This window comes from Triticum urartu, chromosome 1A (genome assembly GCF_056163025.1).
Source record: "Triticum urartu cultivar PI428250 chromosome 1A, HENAU_Tu73, whole genome shotgun sequence".
In the NCBI taxonomy this organism is placed as follows: Eukaryota; Viridiplantae; Streptophyta; class Magnoliopsida; order Poales; family Poaceae; genus Triticum; species Triticum urartu.
In genome coordinates this window covers 537,851,324-537,868,857 of record NC_141873.1, presented here as the reverse complement: position 1 = coordinate 537,868,857, position 17,534 = coordinate 537,851,324, and the positions used below count along the sequence as shown (strand labels likewise).

The 17,534-nt window shown below is 44.2% G+C and overlaps 2 pseudogenes across 1 annotated transcript; both read right to left on the bottom strand.

The window, feature by feature from the left end:
- Positions 1–281: 281 nt before the first annotated feature.
- On the bottom strand, positions 282–5,118 carry LOC147992366 (putative cytokinin riboside 5'-monophosphate phosphoribohydrolase LOGL7; annotated as a pseudogene).
- On the bottom strand, positions 4,855–10,409 carry LOC125531638 (protein FAR1-RELATED SEQUENCE 5-like; annotated as a pseudogene). The gene is made up of 7 exons (XR_015609211.1): positions 10,112–10,409; positions 9,859–9,952; positions 8,822–9,033; positions 8,593–8,723; positions 6,669–8,391; positions 6,065–6,538; positions 4,855–5,279 (listed from the first exon to the last, which is right to left on the bottom strand). The product of XR_015609211.1 is annotated as a protein FAR1-RELATED SEQUENCE 5-like (transcript).
- Between the last annotated feature and the right edge of the window lie 7,125 nt (positions 10,410–17,534).

Here is a 17,534-nt window from a genome sequence, read left to right as displayed (position 1 = left end):
AAAAAAAAAGGTATACATCACGTAAAATATGTCTCGGCTGCTTCTATATGTACACCTATGACTGGATCGAGTTCACCATAGACAGCAAGAAGAACAAACATACACTTCGCAATGCAATTCAAACTTGAAACCATACATTGCAATGACAAGCACACCGTACAGTTAAACACAAGACAAAAATAATACCCCAATCGTGATGTTGAATTTCTTTTGGCACGTAGGAAAAATATCAAAGAAAAACAACAAGTGCATCATCATATCAGTGGAATGAATGGTAAAGTTCATCCATTTGTCAGTGGTGCTTTTGTGTAACCAAACTCTGAGATCTCCCAACTCTTTGCTGGGGAAACCTCCTGATGCGACCAAGTGTATTACTGGACACACAGAGAAGAAAAAAGGACATGTAAACACATTTGAGAACATAGTACAGGAATATAAAGATAGATGTCACAACAAAATTATCAAATCACCTCCATCTTTGTCAACAATTCAGTGGCGGTTGGCGCCGAGACAAGTATGTCTGTACAATCTGGGTTGATGAAGCCCTCTCCGGCGCCTTTGTCAAACAATGCAAGCAGGGGATCATACTAACCATCATCATTTAGTAGGAAGTCCTATATTGATATGATTTTTATAAGCAAAGGAAATCTCAGTTTATTTAGGTTTGGCGTAAGGCAAATTCCCCCCCCCCCCCCCGGCCCCACCTCTTCACATGAGAGGTAAAAGTACATAATATATCTGAGTCATTGATTTGGTTAAGTAGTGGTCTAATTAACTCTTATTTTTTTACATCACATGTGAAAAGGGAGGGTAAGAAGGAGCATGTTGAAGTTACTCTTGGCGTAAAAACTGCGGCCAAATTTTCCATGAAGTACAATCTATCTATTATGCTCGGTTGCTTACAGGTTTCTTGTGAATTCTGAGTTGGGACCATGTCATCATCTCCAACAGCTCCTCCATGGTTCCGTACCACCTGATGAACAGAAAATTGTAAGCAAGCTCTACTAACTTATGAATGCGATTGATTGATAATGATATAATGATTAGAAAGATCACTATGCCTGTGGCACCTGGAAGAGCGATGAATGCTTCAGATCGTCGGGCCATCTCTGCTTTCCTTCCTTGCATGTCAGATACAACCTTCACTTCTCCCACACTCTCACCTAATATCTGTCAGTACAAATTGAAGTGAAACTTTCAGGGAAACAGCGGCTGGATATAATGTTGTACGTACAAAATCAGACCTGCGTCAATCCCTCATGCGCCAAGTGACTTTTCAGGTGTACGGCTGAACTCGAGTATTTAACCAAAAACTACCACATTTCACGGATACATGACAGAAAACTATCACTTTATGATTTTGTGCGGAAAACTACCACTTTTATCATAATCCGTGGCAAAAAACTACCAAGTCTCAAAACCGGTCGCTTCGCCCGTGCTAAGCACCAAACTGACCAGCCCGTCCCACGTTTCAGGTGCCACGGTGGTCAACCGATGCCCGCCGTGCGTTAACGGCGCGTCCGCGGTCAGAAACGGCGGCTGTCAGTTTGCGTTCAATGCACCAAAACGTTGCATTGAACGCAAACCGACAGCCGCCGTTTTCGACCGCGGATGCGTCGTTAACGGGTTAACGCGCGGCGGGAGTCGGTTGGCCACCGTGGCACCTGAAACGTGGGACCGACTGGTCAGTTTGATGCTTAGTGCGGGCGAAGCGACCGGTTTCAAGACTTCGTAGTTTTTTGCCACGTATTAGGACAAAAGTGGTAGTTTTCCGCACAAAATCGTAAAGTGGTAGTTTTCTGTTACGTTTCTGTGAAATGTGGTAGTTTTTGGTTAAATACTCGCTGAACTCAGATGACAAAACAAAACAAAACCTTGACCAAATTCACCTAAATTATCTTTTTATTACTATTATTGCAGGAAAGTTGCCTTACACAATGGCTAGAGAAGTAGACAGGATGGCTTCTTTCGCAGTACAATTTCAGTATGAATCAGAACATGGGAGCAGAACTTTTCTTACTCTGCTAGGCTGGACAAGTGGACATACACAATGCTACGTACAGCATACCTCGATAGGCATGAGAGCCCTGAGAATCACCCTGCCAAGAGATCGAACGAAGAAACAGTCAGTGCATGTGTTAGACGGCAGAGCAGAGCAGTCTGCAAGAAGCAGAGGAAAACTTGTCGTGCAGAGGAAGCGTTGTATACCCGACGACAAGGCGGCCGCCGTCGAGCACCGTCTGCGCGATGAGGCCTATGAGGCCGATGCTGCCGCCGCCGTGGGCCAGGTCGACGTCCCTACTCACCTGCAAATGCAAAAAAAGGGGGAAAAACGAAGATAGGAACGACCAATTCAATGTCCAAATCCATTTATACATACATGATACTACCTGTACTATGTTTAGATAAAATTTATGTTTCTAAGCAGATCGAATACTAAATGACATAATTCAGAGGTAGACCAGCTCAACGATTTGATGGGTTAGTATGTGATATTAGAATCCCTCGACGGGAGAGATTTTTTCCCCCACTATCTCCATCGGCGAGCCCGTGGATTTGCACCCTCCCCCCCTCCCCTCTAGTGGCGGCATGTGGCGGGGAGGGGATTTCTGTTGCCTCGAATCCAGCTAGTAGATAGGTATGGTTTCAGTTCTCGCAGGGGTGGCGTTTGGAAGGATGACGGCACTTCTTATTCAAGGCAGTCTTTCGGGGCCTGATCATCCTCAAGTTTGTCTGTTGGGACGGATTAGACAGAGCTCTGACGTAGACTCCTGCCAGCTCCACGAGGCGGTGATGTTAGGGTTTCTCGTCGTGCAACGCAACGGTGATATTTGGTGTCAGGTTCTTCAGATCAATTCAAAATTCAGCGGACTGCGGCTCCGGAGCGCTGGTCCTTCCGGGTTCATGCACAAAGACTTTCCAGCTGTCTCTGTTGGAAAAGGCAGTGCCTAGGAGGCGCTTAGGCACGCTTAGGCGCTAGGCAATGGCCAAACACCTTGCCTAGGACATAAGCGCAAGTCTAGGCAGGGCTAGCAAGAAGTTGTCTACCCGAGTGAGAAATCTTGTGATATTGCACTGATATGCCAAACATGTCATATTCAAATGGCAGTAGCTGGTAGTTAAATTATTAATCTGACTTAAACTAATATTGACACACATATAATACCACAAATACATTTTGATTGTAAAAACTATATTATTTCCTAGGCCACGCCTAGGGCGCTTAAGCACCGCCTAGACACTAGGCGAAGGCCAACCGCCTCGCTTACGCCTACCACTTTTTCCAACCTTGGTTGTCACCGACAAGGTCATGCCGGCTCCGATCTGGAGCGGCAACGGGTCGTTCTGGCGGCGGTAGTGGTCGTTCGGTGGTTCATGGATCTTGATGTAATTTTTATTATGTTTGAGATGTTTTGTGCTTTCAATGAATTTTTATAATAGATATGATTCCTTTTGTAAAAAAAGTACGTGATATTTTTTTTTCATTTTGAGGGATAACGTGGGTTTTATTCCTCATAAACAGAATTACAGTCGGCTACTACAAAATGAGTAACACTGTGTGGCACTCAACACAACCAACAAGCGATACTACCACCAGATCTACCAATACCAGCTAAACTATTAGCAACTCTAGTTTGATGACACTCAATTTTCAACAGAATAAGCATGATTAGAAATTTGGGTCATAAGCAGACCGGTAACACGAACAGGACGATAATAGACACATACACACGTACACTGACACAAGTTATGGGTCGTAAATTCAGATTAGAGTAGACACGTGGTATGATATGAGAAGGTTGGTGGCACGATATGAGAAGGTTGCTGGAGATGTGGAGCATATAGTGTCTCCAGATTTCCGTGGAAGTGTCATTCCTAATCCTAATGCCTCTAAATCCTAGCATGCCTTGGTTTTTTTGGTATGTGCATTGAGACGTAGATAACAACAAAATTGTGTTGAAAAAATATAATTGGAAATCCTCTGGTATTGAGCATACATGAGATTGATGCGTCTTCGGCCAACTTATATTACCTTCTCTTGAGAGAGAACGAATCAGAATTTAATATGGCACCTACATTTTGATTAATTGCATTTGTTATTGTATAATACGTACGACTTTAGTTAAAAAAACATCCACTCTGTTGTGTGGCTTGTGTGTGCGTAGCCGCGGAATTCGTGGGCGCCGTGCGCTAGAGGGACATTGTGTGGCTGGGAGCCCAAAGGAGACCTATCCGCCAGTGGCATAAAAAACAGAGAACGTGGAGATCAGTTTTACAATTTCCATAGTTGTTGACCTTTGTTGATGAACTATAGCTAATTGACAGTTTCTTGAGCGATCTGCTACAATAAAAAAGTGTAGTTCACTTTGAGTTCTTCTAGTTCCAAAAGAAACTATATCTACTTCTCAAAAATGTGCTCGGAAGCGAAATATGACTGCCACTCTACATGAGGCGGAGCAAGGATGAATACCAGTCACATCACTCAAGTCGCCATTGTTTCCTTAACCAAAGAAAACGCAGCTTCAAATGGGAGCAACTACAATAGAAAACAGCCTTGTGGTACAAAAATAGAAAAATCTGATCTGGACCGTCGGATCCAACATGGATGGCCCATATTCTAGTGGAGACATCCCAGACACTTAATGGACATTTTATGGAAAACCCCCTGATAATGTATGCATATAAAACATGACTTTTACAGTATGACCCCAACTTTCTCATATTCAATCGTTTTGTCCTCAGTAGATAAGACTAATTTTCAAATCCTCTCAACGTTGAGGCTCCGTCTCACTGATTACCCATTAAAATTGAACTTGTTGGCCCCTGAAAAAATTGTCAATATATATCACAATATTTGCATACAAATAAAATTGAAGTCATCTCATTCAAATATATGTCAAGCTGGACCATGCCACACATAAATCGGTAATCAAATGAACAGAAGTGACTCAAGTAGAAAAATCTATCATCCAAACACAATAGCTCTTATATGCACGAACACAGGAAGCGAAACAGGCAGAACTAATAAGTAGGAACATGCATACAACAGGTTAACAACTACAGTACCATATACAGAACTACATAATTCTCATCAATTCTCAGCGAGGACTGGTCCATGGTCTACAAGTCTGATACAAACTCAGTGCAAAGCACAGTGGATAGACCACTCAGTTATAGCGGGTTTGGCAGCAAGCAAGACTTGCTCTCTCGTCGTAATCTGGCAGCATGGACATGAGCATCTTCGGAGTTGGTACTTCTTGCTCATGGAGGTTGATGTGCTGGAAAGATGACACCAAACAAAATCTGAATCAGTTTGAGCACAAGACAGTCTCACACATCCATACTTAAAATATTTGATCAGGTATTATTTCCACAGGGGAGATGAAATCTCCTACAGCGTTTTCTCGAATACGTTAGTGGAAAGATGATTGTAATGCAATATAACCAGCTAAATCATTTGGGTATTGTTACTATCTAGAACAAACCTGTTCAAAAAAAATCTAGAACAAACATTATATGTATTTATGGGCGATTCATTTCTGTAAGGGTCAAAAGGGGAAAATACCCATATTTTCATATAATATTTCTTCATAAAACAGAGACCATGTAAACTGCTTCCTGAATTGGACATTGCCAACCATGACTACATGTTAACTAGCATGCAGCCACATTTCATTTTAGAATAATTTTGTGGTTGTTCAAGGTCTGGTTGTGTTGACTGCTCATAGAATTTAGGGCGGGGATCTCATATTGCAGGAAATTATGTGAGCCTAGAGCAAAATGGCAGTGAAACCATATACAACTAGAGATGTTCGATGAAGAGTGCTATGTTTGATGAGGTCCCATTTCACTCTTACTCCAATGTAGACAACAACATGATAGTTTCCTACATCTACATAACAAAGCATAAACAGTAAGGAGAAAGAAATGGGTTTGAATTTTTAAAATGGAGTCCTATGACTATTTTTTAGATGTGGATTAATAGTGTTAAGAAATAATTTCATGTCATACATTATAGTAAGACAAAAAAGTGGTTCTCTTAGAAGAAAGAAGAATCACAAACCTCTACTCTTGTGTAATATTTTTCATAGAGCATGTCCTTGCATCATGGAATACCACTTTCTTACAAATGCTACATTTGCGTGCGACTTTTTGATGAATTCCTGGCCTTCTTTTCTTGTCACCAGATCCACCCCTCACACCATCCCTGTGCCCCTTTATTCTAGAGCATGTGCCCCTTGCATTGATATCTATAGGTGTGAGGATGGTGACATCCTTTGGAATGATGCTACCAATAAATGACTCCTCATTTTCTTGCGTATCGCATGGTACGACCGGTACTAGCTGCCTCAAACCCAACTCAGCCTTGCACAAGCTGGTGTGGAGAAATCCAACTCCTTCCATGGAGCACTTAGCAGTTCGTATGAGATCTTCTAGCTTATTCCTGACAGCAGATATCTTTCTTCTCACAGCCATGTCAACTGGGTCAATGAAATTCTCTTCAAGTACGTTTCCTTCCCCATCAAACATAATGTCCCTAGGAAAAAATCACATCATGACATATGTCAAGGCAAATAAGCATTAACTCTTCTAAATCTAAATTGCAAGAACATATGTCAAGGCAAATAAGCATTAACTCTTCTAAATCTAAATTGCAAGAAATATACCTTTTGCAATTTTTCTCCCACCGCTTGAGAACATAAAGGCTAGGTAATTCATTTATTTTTGCACCCCTCAGTACTCGGATAATGTGGCGGAACACAATTCCTTTGGACTCGAAAAGCTTGCAAGAACACTTAGCAACCATGGTTGTTGTATCATAACACACTTCTCTAATCTTGTTGTATTGGTCGCTAACAGACATTACTTTAATACCCTCACCATTTGTTGTGTTTTGAACATCACAATCATTCCTTGCAGCAAGCACCTGAGCCTGAAACAATTCAAAAATCTCATGTGTGAATACCTCCATACCTTGTTTCTCTATCTCCCATGATGTCAACAATTCACTTGTTGTGTACTCGCTTGTGTTATCGGCAATCAACTCATTCTGCCTCTGACATTTCAACGCAGTGTCAAACCTTAGCCAAAACTCAACAAAAGTGAGCTTCCGACATATGAAACACTTAAAGAACGAATTTGCACTCTCTGAAATTGAAGTTGTCCTAAGAACACCAGCTAAGGGAATATCCATGAAATATGCTGGTATCCATGTCGCACGAAGCTAAAACCTTTTGGCGAACCACTCATGGTCCTCCAACTTAAACTCTGTAATAAAAGACTTCCATCTATCCTCAAATTCAGTAGGTGTTTCAGAATTCTAGACACAATGTTTCAACCTATCATAGAAACCAAGGTCATTCCTCAATTCAGGACGGACCTTCCCAGGAACCTTTTCATAATGTGCCACATACACAATCGATGTTTGCTGTTCGGTAGAATTTCTGCAATAGCGTTCCTCATCCTAATACACTCATCAGTTATGATCACTGTAGGAGCAATCCCACCCATTGCTTTAAGAAATGCCTTGAACAAACAAACATAAGATTCTTTTGTCTCATGAAGTAGAAACCCCGCCCCAAAAAAGACACTTTGCATATGATGGTTTACTCTAGTGAAGGGTGCAAAGGTGTATTCATATTGGTTAGTGTTGTATGTTGAATCAAAAGAGAGCACATCATTGAAATGACCATAATTTTTCCTACTTGTCGCATCTGTCCAGAACAAATGGAGCAATGTACCAACCTCGTCAACTTCATACTCAAAGAAAAAAGCAGGATTGAGAGCCTTCAATCTACCAAGTTGGTCCACTAGCATTTGAGCATCACAATTTTTTATTTTATTCTTCAATACACCATAGTGATTTTCTAGGTCCTTTTGTGTGCAGCCAACATGGTCAAAACCCCCTGCACCAACATGCAGAAACCTATATGCTAAGGCGGTACCGATACTGGCTTTCTGGCAATCGTGGAGTGTTGACTTCACTCTCTCACTAACTTGTCGATTAGATCTAATCAAGTGTTGCTGGCTAGGTGGCACAAAAGGGTGATTGTGATATTCATTGAGTGAAGCTACCTTATATTTGCCATCACTTTCCCGGGTGACATAGATAAAAGCTTCACAACCACATCTAGTCAATTTCACCTTTCTCCTTTTCTTTGAAGGGTCAACAACAACCATACCTTTCTCAGGCCGAAAGCCTTCTTTTGCACACAAGAAGCGCTTCCATTGAAGCACATTATTGGTGACCTTTTGCTGACCAAGACGTACACCAAATCCAACATTGTGTGCATATGTCCTATAAAACTCCAGGACCGAGCCAATATCATCAAATAGCATCCCTACTTTAGGCTTCAATTCCTCGTGACATTGGGGTTTATACAAAGAACCCTACAACATAAATTGCATGTTTAGTACCAATGACCACGGTGATATCACATTGACTTGTACAAAGTAGATGCTATATTCACTTAAGAAATCGAATTTTGTATTGCAATAATTCATACATTTTGAAACAGATAAACTTAAAGTACTATTTGCCATACTCAAGGCCATTTTACAAGTATTGTAAGATGTGACAAACGTTGATACCTCTTGAGAGAAGGATTGTTTCTTCTTTGGTGTACTGGAATCATCAATGAGAAGCATTGGAGAATTAATCTCCCCAAATGAGGTAGCATCGCTGAAAACTTGATTTTCGGCACTGTTGACCGATTCCACAGCTGCAAATAATTTTTCGGCAAACAACATCAAAGAAGGGATTAACAGAATATTAGTTAGTGTCAACATATTATTTGCCTTTTGGACCATGTGTTCTCACCTGATAGAGTTGGCACACAATTTGCAATTATTGGAAATGTTGGCTCTTCTAAAGGTGACGTCGCACTACTTCCCTCCATTTCAGGTCGAGATGCACCGAAAGAACACTAGGGGCCAGCTTAGTAGTCGACGAGCACTACTTCCCTCTATCCATCATACCAAACCAGAAAATGTGTTCTACGCCAAAATCCAAATAGCTGATTGTTCAGTCACCTTGAATACAACAAAATGAGAAATCAGCCCAATTGCAAGATTGCAAAGTTAAGGTTGCACATTAAAGAGATTCACACAAGGAGACTTATTTTTACATGCAAGAAGGTAAAAAAAAGTTGCAGCTTTCTTTTACAATCAATGTGTTATTACAACTAAATGAGGAAGATCAATGAGTGAACACAATTGTTTCACAACAAGAAAACTAGCATGATTTTTGGTTTCATTGCCATCACTGGACAAATAGATAGTTAACTCTCAAAAACCAGTGAATGGTACATATTGCAAGTGTGTACAGAATTTTAGTCTTGTGCTGACAAGCACTTCACTTTCAAGTACTTTAACAGGTAGATGAGACTAGTTCGTTCTCATGTACAGTTCCAGCAAGTTAACAAGGTTTCACAGTACCAAATTGCTCGAAGATCTTATATGATGGAACAAGAAAAAGGGTAATCTGGCTGATTGTACGTAAAGAGTTTTCCTCTAGCTTTTGAAAGTACTTTTGTAGGGTTGGGCAAGTCCAGATGTATGATTTGAATTCTGTGAAAAATAGTCTGACTGAGAAAATGCAGATCAGTGCCATGAGTTCACATTGTTGGTTTACTGGTGCAGTGGTGCGGTGCTCTTGTTTTTAAGCAATGATCTTCAGCTACCTGGCTCGTTGTACATCTCACGTTTTTAAGCATTTCCTACACGTTTTACACTACATCAAAGACTAAATGATTGCCTAGAAAGGAACATGGATGCATCATCAAGCATCAATCATAACGATGCACTACTTTCCTAATTTCATCTAAGTTGACAGAAGTAATTCAGAGCATGGCAAACCTGCTTTCGTGAAGACTCAAGATTTCTTCTCTGCCGTCAGTAGATGTCGAAGCTAGGCACACAGGGGGAGGGGGAGCCTTGTGGAGTTGAGCTACTGGAAAAAACACACATGGAGTTTAGTTTGTTGCAATGGCAATAATGCCTACAAATCTATAGCGTTAGAGCAATATCAGCCATGGAATATACCACCTCCAGATCTTGTTGATTGTACTGGGGGTAAGACAAATGGTAAATTGGCGTTGGGGAATGGTACCTGGAGATTCAATCAGCCAACGTCGCGGCGCCGAACAGGAGAGGTCCGCCCGGGCAGTCCGACCGCCGGCGGCGAGACGACCAGGATTCCTCCTGTAGCCAAGGTCGCACAACTAGGTACAGCTTGGGGCAGAGATGGAAACCTTCCTCCAGCAGACAAACTAGCCCAGCTAGGTACAGGATCTACACCGCCGTCGCCATTCGCAAGCCATTAGGGTTAGGGATTTGCTGGAGCTCACCCGCCGCGGCTCGATTTGGAAGAAGAAGGACACGACCAGTCAAAAACATGCGAAGATTGGGAGTAAAATAACTAGAAATGAGGGGCTATTTTGTAAACAAGAGCGCACAGATCCCCCACTAGAATATGGGCCATCCATGTTGGATCCGACGGTCCAGGTCGACTTTTTCTATTTTTGTACCACAACGCTGTTTTCTATTCTAGTTGCTCCCGCTTCAAATGAGTATGGATCCCATTAGTGCCGACTCAGTAGTCACATGTGACATGCGCCAGCTTCTCCTATGCGTGCAACCTTTGCCAAATCGTACATGAACACTCCAAAGAAACTCACACGCTTTTGGCAATGCAATTCAACTTTAAAATTGTAGGTGGACATGAACAAGCACGTTTTATGATTAAATGCAATGGAAAATCATCGCTTGGTCGTGACATTAAAATTTGTTTGGACATATAAACATGAAATAAAACACGAAATTCATTGACCATCACTTCACTAGTGGAACACGTTGGTTTTGGGACGCAAATGCATGCTATGGTTCATCCATTATACAGTGGTGCTCTTGCATAACCAAGCTCCGGGATCTCGCAGCTCATCACCGGGGGAAGATCCTAGCTCGGTCGAGTGTATTGCTGGATACGGACAAACAAGGGTACAAGTAAACTAATTAGAAAAAGCTACAAGAATTTAGAGATGGATTTTGTCACAAAATCATCTAATCACCTCTATCTTTGTAAGCAGTTCTGGGGCGACCAGCATAAAATGATTATCTGCCAGCCGTCCATATTTATAAGTCTTCATGTAGCGCCAGTGATGGACTGTAATATCCATCTAGGTACCTATTGAGGCCGACTAGGGCAAGGAGGAAGGTGCTGGTGTTGATCGTGTGAGAGCGGAGATCATGTGGAGTCCAGTCTGAGTTTTTTGTATCTCATCCGTTTCATCCAAATTATAGGGGTGCATATATGGGTGTGAAGCTTATTGGAACATCTAAACTGCCATGGCTCTTGGTGAAGGTGTCATTATTGATGCCTCCAAATTCTGCTTCTCCCTAGTTCCCTTGTTTAGGTGCATGTGGACACGTTTGTCCTCTTGTATGGTGGTCATAACATGATGGGAGACATGCTCTTCCGCCGCCTTATATTACCTTCAATTGTGAGAGTTGTGTGTCACGCTTTAATTTACTACCTACTTTTTGATGCTCTACCTTTGTTGTTGCACTATATACAAATTTAGTTGTCACAATAAATTTATATTTCACTCACTCATACAAATAGTAGTTTACGACGGCCCATGTCATTACCTTCCTTGGGCAAGTTGCATGATAACCATCTTTAACCTGGTTTACAATTATACAATAAAATGAAAATGATATTATAGAAACATCAGTTTATCAGTCAACTGCATTTGTACATGATATTAGCTAGTTTACTAGACAGCGGGATCATGAGGTAATCATTTTTAGAGTGTATTCCATGCTTTAACCCCTGGTTTGCATTTATGACAATAATCGCCCCCATTTAATAAGAATTTCTCCCATTTAACCCAATTAGCAGGATTTTATCCACATTTTACCTCATTCAAGTTGTGGACCATTTTCACACCTTAGGACCACATCTAAAGTAGTTGTGATGTGGCACCTAGCTTACTAAGCCACACTCTGTCGTGATTAACGTGAAATGAGCATCCATAGTGGCACACAAATGTATGCCTACAAGATCTAACTGCGATCATATGGTGTTGATTGATTAAGGGAAGATGGGAAGATTTTAAGTGGACGACTAACTATGATCATGTGGCTTCATGGATTCAAGGATATATTCTAGCTCTACCTAAGTATTTGTTGACGAACAGCGAAGAAGAGTCGGTTTTCTGGGATATTGAGACATTTGATTTTAAAGACCATTATGTTGTTATTTGGTCCTGCCCACACAAATGGTGTCGGTACAGGGTTATTGGTATCTATACACGTACCTAGTTTTTGCCATTTAATCTACATAACACATGATCGTTGCTGAACACAAGCAAGAATACACGAGGAAGAAACACAAATTGGAAAGAAATTAGCACATAGCTACACCATCACCGACTCCTATATCCGGCGGATGCTACAACAGTGAGCTCCCAAAGCCATGGTTGCGCCTAGTCTGAGCATAAAATGGTTGGCCCCTAACACGGGAACCACATGCATTGGCGCATTATCAAGGAAATGTGCGCTGAGCTGGAGGGCATGATACTCACAGTACCACATCGGTTTATAGCTGGAGCTAGATTTGGTGTAGTGTGTGGATGATGGTGTGGACGAGCCGGCATACACCGGTCGGCCAACAAAGCGTAGGAAGGTCACCATGAAGGTTTCTGACAAGAGTGCCCCATTTGCTTTAAACTACTCAACAAACACTTTCATTTTATTGTGGGGCCAGTCGTGACCTATTCGATGTGGCATGCCATGGGTGCCAATACGTGATCTGGAGTTATTGTGATGGGTCCAAAACTTATATATGGTAAAATGTAGATATATTTCAACTAAATGAGTGATCTGGTAGAATTCTTGTAAAATGAGGTAATAGCTTTCACATGGGCAATTAAGAAGTAAAAAGTGGAATTCATTCGTTATATTGGATAAACATACATAATAGATCACATCTTCTCAATTATGGAAAACTATGTAACTATCCCTCTAGAGAAGGTATACAAACATATTTACGTAAATTTAGGTATAAAATATGACCACTATGGAATTGTGCAGAAGATAACAACATGGATTTTGGCCAGCCAATTACTTAACTTGTAATGGCTATTGTAACTTATTTATGGATTTTCCAATGCTTGCAAATTCTAATATATATATATATATATATATATATATATATATATATATATATATATATATATATATATATATATATAAGTCGCCTGTAACATGCCCCAGCTGCTTCTACGCATGCAACTATGGCCGGATCGAATTCACCGTAGACATCAAGAAGAAGAAACATACATGGCAATGCAATTCAAATTTGAAAGCCACAGATGGCAACGACAAGCCCACCGCACAATTAAACACAAGAGAAAATCATCTCAATCATGATGTTGAATTTCTTTTGGTACATAGGAAAGGCGTCCAAGAAAAAGAACAAATGCATCATCATATCAGCGGAATGAATGTTAGAATTCATCCATCAACTGGTGGTGCTTTTGTGTAGCCAAGCTCTGAGATCTTCTAACTTGTCACTGGGGTCACCTTCTGGTGTGACCCGAGTGTATTGCTGGACAAACGAAAAAAGAAACGTGAAAACATTTCAAAATGTAGTGTGGTAATTTAAAGATGGATTTCACAATGAAATTAACAAATCACATCCATCTTTGTAAGCAATTCAGCAGCTGTTGGTGCGGAGACAAGTACGAGTGTACAATCTGGGTTGATGAAGCACTCTCTGGCGCCTGTGCCACACAATGCAAGCAGAGGATCATGCCAACGAAGGCCGAGCTCTAGTGAGCTTGTTTTTTAATTTTATTTTTTCGGAGCGTGAAAAATACCAAATTTATTTGTGAACACACATACACATGTGTGCTACGTATGTGCAAAATTTCACGGCACTACACTCTTCATGTGGCGTACAGAAAAAAACACAAATACGCATTCTTAAACTGGCCTTTTATTTTTGTTATTGGGCCAGAAATTGACTTTTTTGTACAGCATAAATCACAACATTTTTCGACAAAATTCAACACGCTGCTGCGGAATACATATATGTAGTCATTGAATTTTTTTCAGATTTTTTTGAAACATTTAAATATGCTTTTTGGTATTTTCAAAATACCGAGCTCACTGGAGCTCGGCCTCCACAAATCCGCACTCAGGCCATAGGACCATATAATAATTTCTGAAATCTCTAAAGGCCCATGTGGAAAAATGACTAGATGGTGTGAGAAGTTTAGTCCCAAACCGTTAGTGGGGCGAAGAGTTGGACCTCCTAGGGATTCACTTCCACATGCTATTGGAGTTTGAGAAAAGAAGTGGTTCCCGTGCACTCCTCCTCTGCCGCCCACCTCGTCCTGATGCGCTCCTCCTCTGACCTATGTCACTCATGTATTTGCCCTTAATGTTTGTCGGTCTGGAATAGGGTCTCTGACAAACGAGCCACGATTTGAGACATTGGATTGTGGGTTGTTGCCGACTAAGACATGGTTCTAGTTCAAATCATTCCACCCGGCCAGACCTATATATGTGAGGTGTCGGCTAACCCTGACCGCCACGAAGACCAGATCACATCTGCTCCACGTGCACCCGCCCACTGTCGTTCCTTTTGCTGTTGCTGCTGACGATCTCATCCTATCCACCACGTTCACAGTTGAGGGAGAGCAGACCTCCGAAACCTCGTCTCTCGAGATCTTGTAAGAGAGAGGGGCGATTAGGTTTTGGGGGAGCGTCTCCTACGTGACTGCTCGCCTCCATTCATCTGCATCCACTATGTCGTCTACATCTGCGTCGATTTCATCATCACCATGTCCACCGAAGACGAGAGACTTGCTGCTGAGAAGGCTTCTACTGACAAGAAGACGGTCGAGAAGGCTGCCGCCGCCACCACTGCTACTGCCAACTGGCCTATTGGAGGGTATAACACATTTACCCTGCTCCTATTTATTTCCATGTGTGCAGTACTAGCGATTTGCATAGATATTTCTATTATCTGTCTAGTACATGATAATATTATCAAGTATCAGTATCTACTTAGTATTATTTACGTCATGCTCATGATTTTTCCTGGATTAAATTAATCAAAAATTACTAATATACTCAACAAAAGTAACCATCCACATTTAGTATTCCTGGATTAAATTAATCAAAAATTTCAGGTATACTCAACAAAAGTAACCATCCACATTTAGTATCCCATCCTATATGATATGATTTTTGTTAGCGAAGGGAACCTCGGTTCATTTGGGTTTGGCGTATGTTGGAACCACTAGTCCCTGGCCGCACTCCTCCTAGCTCTCTCTGTTGCCGTGGCTAGCCCTAGCTCTCCCTCTAACCTCTCTCTCTGTCTCACCTTGCCCTAGACCGAAACGAAACGAGGAAGGACAAGGAGCAAGAAGGAGGAGGACACGTTGGAGTTCCGGCGCACAAACGCCCGCCACACGAACGGCCTGGTTTTTCCCTCGAGCAACAAACTCGAGCTCTCTCCACTGCCTTACAACAAACACCACACGGGTTTTTATACCCTGGAGCACGCTGGGCACGACCCACACGTCTCCACTCCCTTGGATCCTCGTTCTGGCCCGCTCTGATCGCGGCCACCTCGCGCATCCGCGCGCCCAGCTCGCGGCGAGCCCTCAACAGAACGACCCAGCGACCTGGTCCTGCTCGCCAACGGCTTCCTCCTCGTACGGCGCAACGCGTACACACCGCTCCCGCACCCTAGACCTACTCACGCATGCACACACGCACGCATACGTCGCGGACCTGGCACGCCCGACGCGTCCAGTGTGCGCCCATACACGCACCGGCCGTGTCAAGCTCGCAGCCGCGACTTATTACACCCAACACTGGCGCCCTAAGCCGCGGCTCAGAGCAGCCCGGCGTCCTCGACATCGCCGTCCATCAACAATGCCCACTCCGCCGCCGGCGCCTTCTTCCACTGCGGGCACTCGCGTTTGAAGTGCCCGCGTTCACCGCACTTGTAGCAGCGGCCGTGCCGGTTCCCGCCGAAACCCGACGCCTCGCCGCGCGCCCCGTCGTCGTCGTCCCGAGCTCCTCCTCGCTGCCGCTCGCGCACCCGCCACTGTGCCGCGGTGAACATCAGCTGCTCGCCGCCATGGCTGCCTCCGTCTTGCCCGCGCTGACGCAGCCTCTCGTCGAAAGCCTTCAGCCGCCCCAACGCGTCCTCGAACGCCATCGTGCCGATGTCGCAGAATTGCTCAATCCCGGCCACCGCAGCGTACAAGCGATCTGGGACCGAATCAAGCAACTTCTTGACGAGCGCCGCATCCTCCAGGGTCGAGCCCAGTGCCGTGTAGCGCGCTGCCATGCCGCCCAGCCTGCCGGCGAACGCGTCCAGGGTCTCGGACTCCGCCATGCGCAGGAGCTCGAATTCGCCCCGGAGCGTGCCCAGCCGTGCCGCCCGCACGCGATCGACACCCACAAACCTGGTCTTCAGACTCGCCCACACCTCTGCTGCGGTCTTCTTCGATGCCACCTGCAGCAACAAGTCCTCAGCGAGCACACTGAGCAGGTAGGCGCGCGCGGGCTTGTCCTTCTTTGCGATGACGGTGGCCGCCGCGTCCTCCGGCACCACCACCGCCTCCCACAGCCCGGTCGCATCAAGGTTCGCCTCCACCTTGATCGACCACGCCGTGTAGTTGTCGCCGGTGAGCAGTGGCACCGCCTGCGGCATCGACCCGCTCGCTTCGCCAGCGTACGGGACGATTGACATCGCCGGCGCGCCCTGAGCTGAACGTGGCTCTTATGCCAATTGTTGGAACCGCCAGTCCCTGGCCGCACTCCTCCTAGCTCTCTCTGTTGCCGTGGCTAGCCCTAGCTCTCCCTCTAACCTCGCTCTCTCTCTGTGTCACCTTGCCCTAGACCGAAACGAAACGAGGAAGGAGAAGGAGCAAGAAGAAGGAGGACACGGTGGAGTTCCGGCGCACGAACGCCCACCGCACGAACGGCCTGGTTTTTCCCTCGAGCAACAAACTCGAGCTCTCTCCACTGCCTTACAACGAACACCACACGGGTTCTTATACCCTGGAGCACGCTGGGCACGACCCACACGTCTCCACTCCCTTGGATCCTCGTTCTGGCCCGCTCTGACCGCGGCCACCTCGCGCATGCACGCGCCCAGCTCGCGGCGAGCCCTCAACAGAACGACCCAGCGACCCGGTCCCACTCGCCAACGGCTTCCTCCTCCTACGGCGCACGCGTACACACCGCGCCCGCACCCTAGACCTACTCACACACGCACACACGCACACATACGTCGCGGACCCGGCGCGCCCGACGCATCCAGTGCACACCCATACACGCACCGGCCGTGTCAAGCTCGCAGCCGCGACTTATTACACCCAACAGCGTAAAAACTGCGACCAAATTTTCCATGAAGTGCAATCTGTATGTTATGCTTGATTGCTTATAGGTTTATTGTGAATTCCGAGTTGGGACCATGTTATCATCTCCAACAGCTCCTCCAT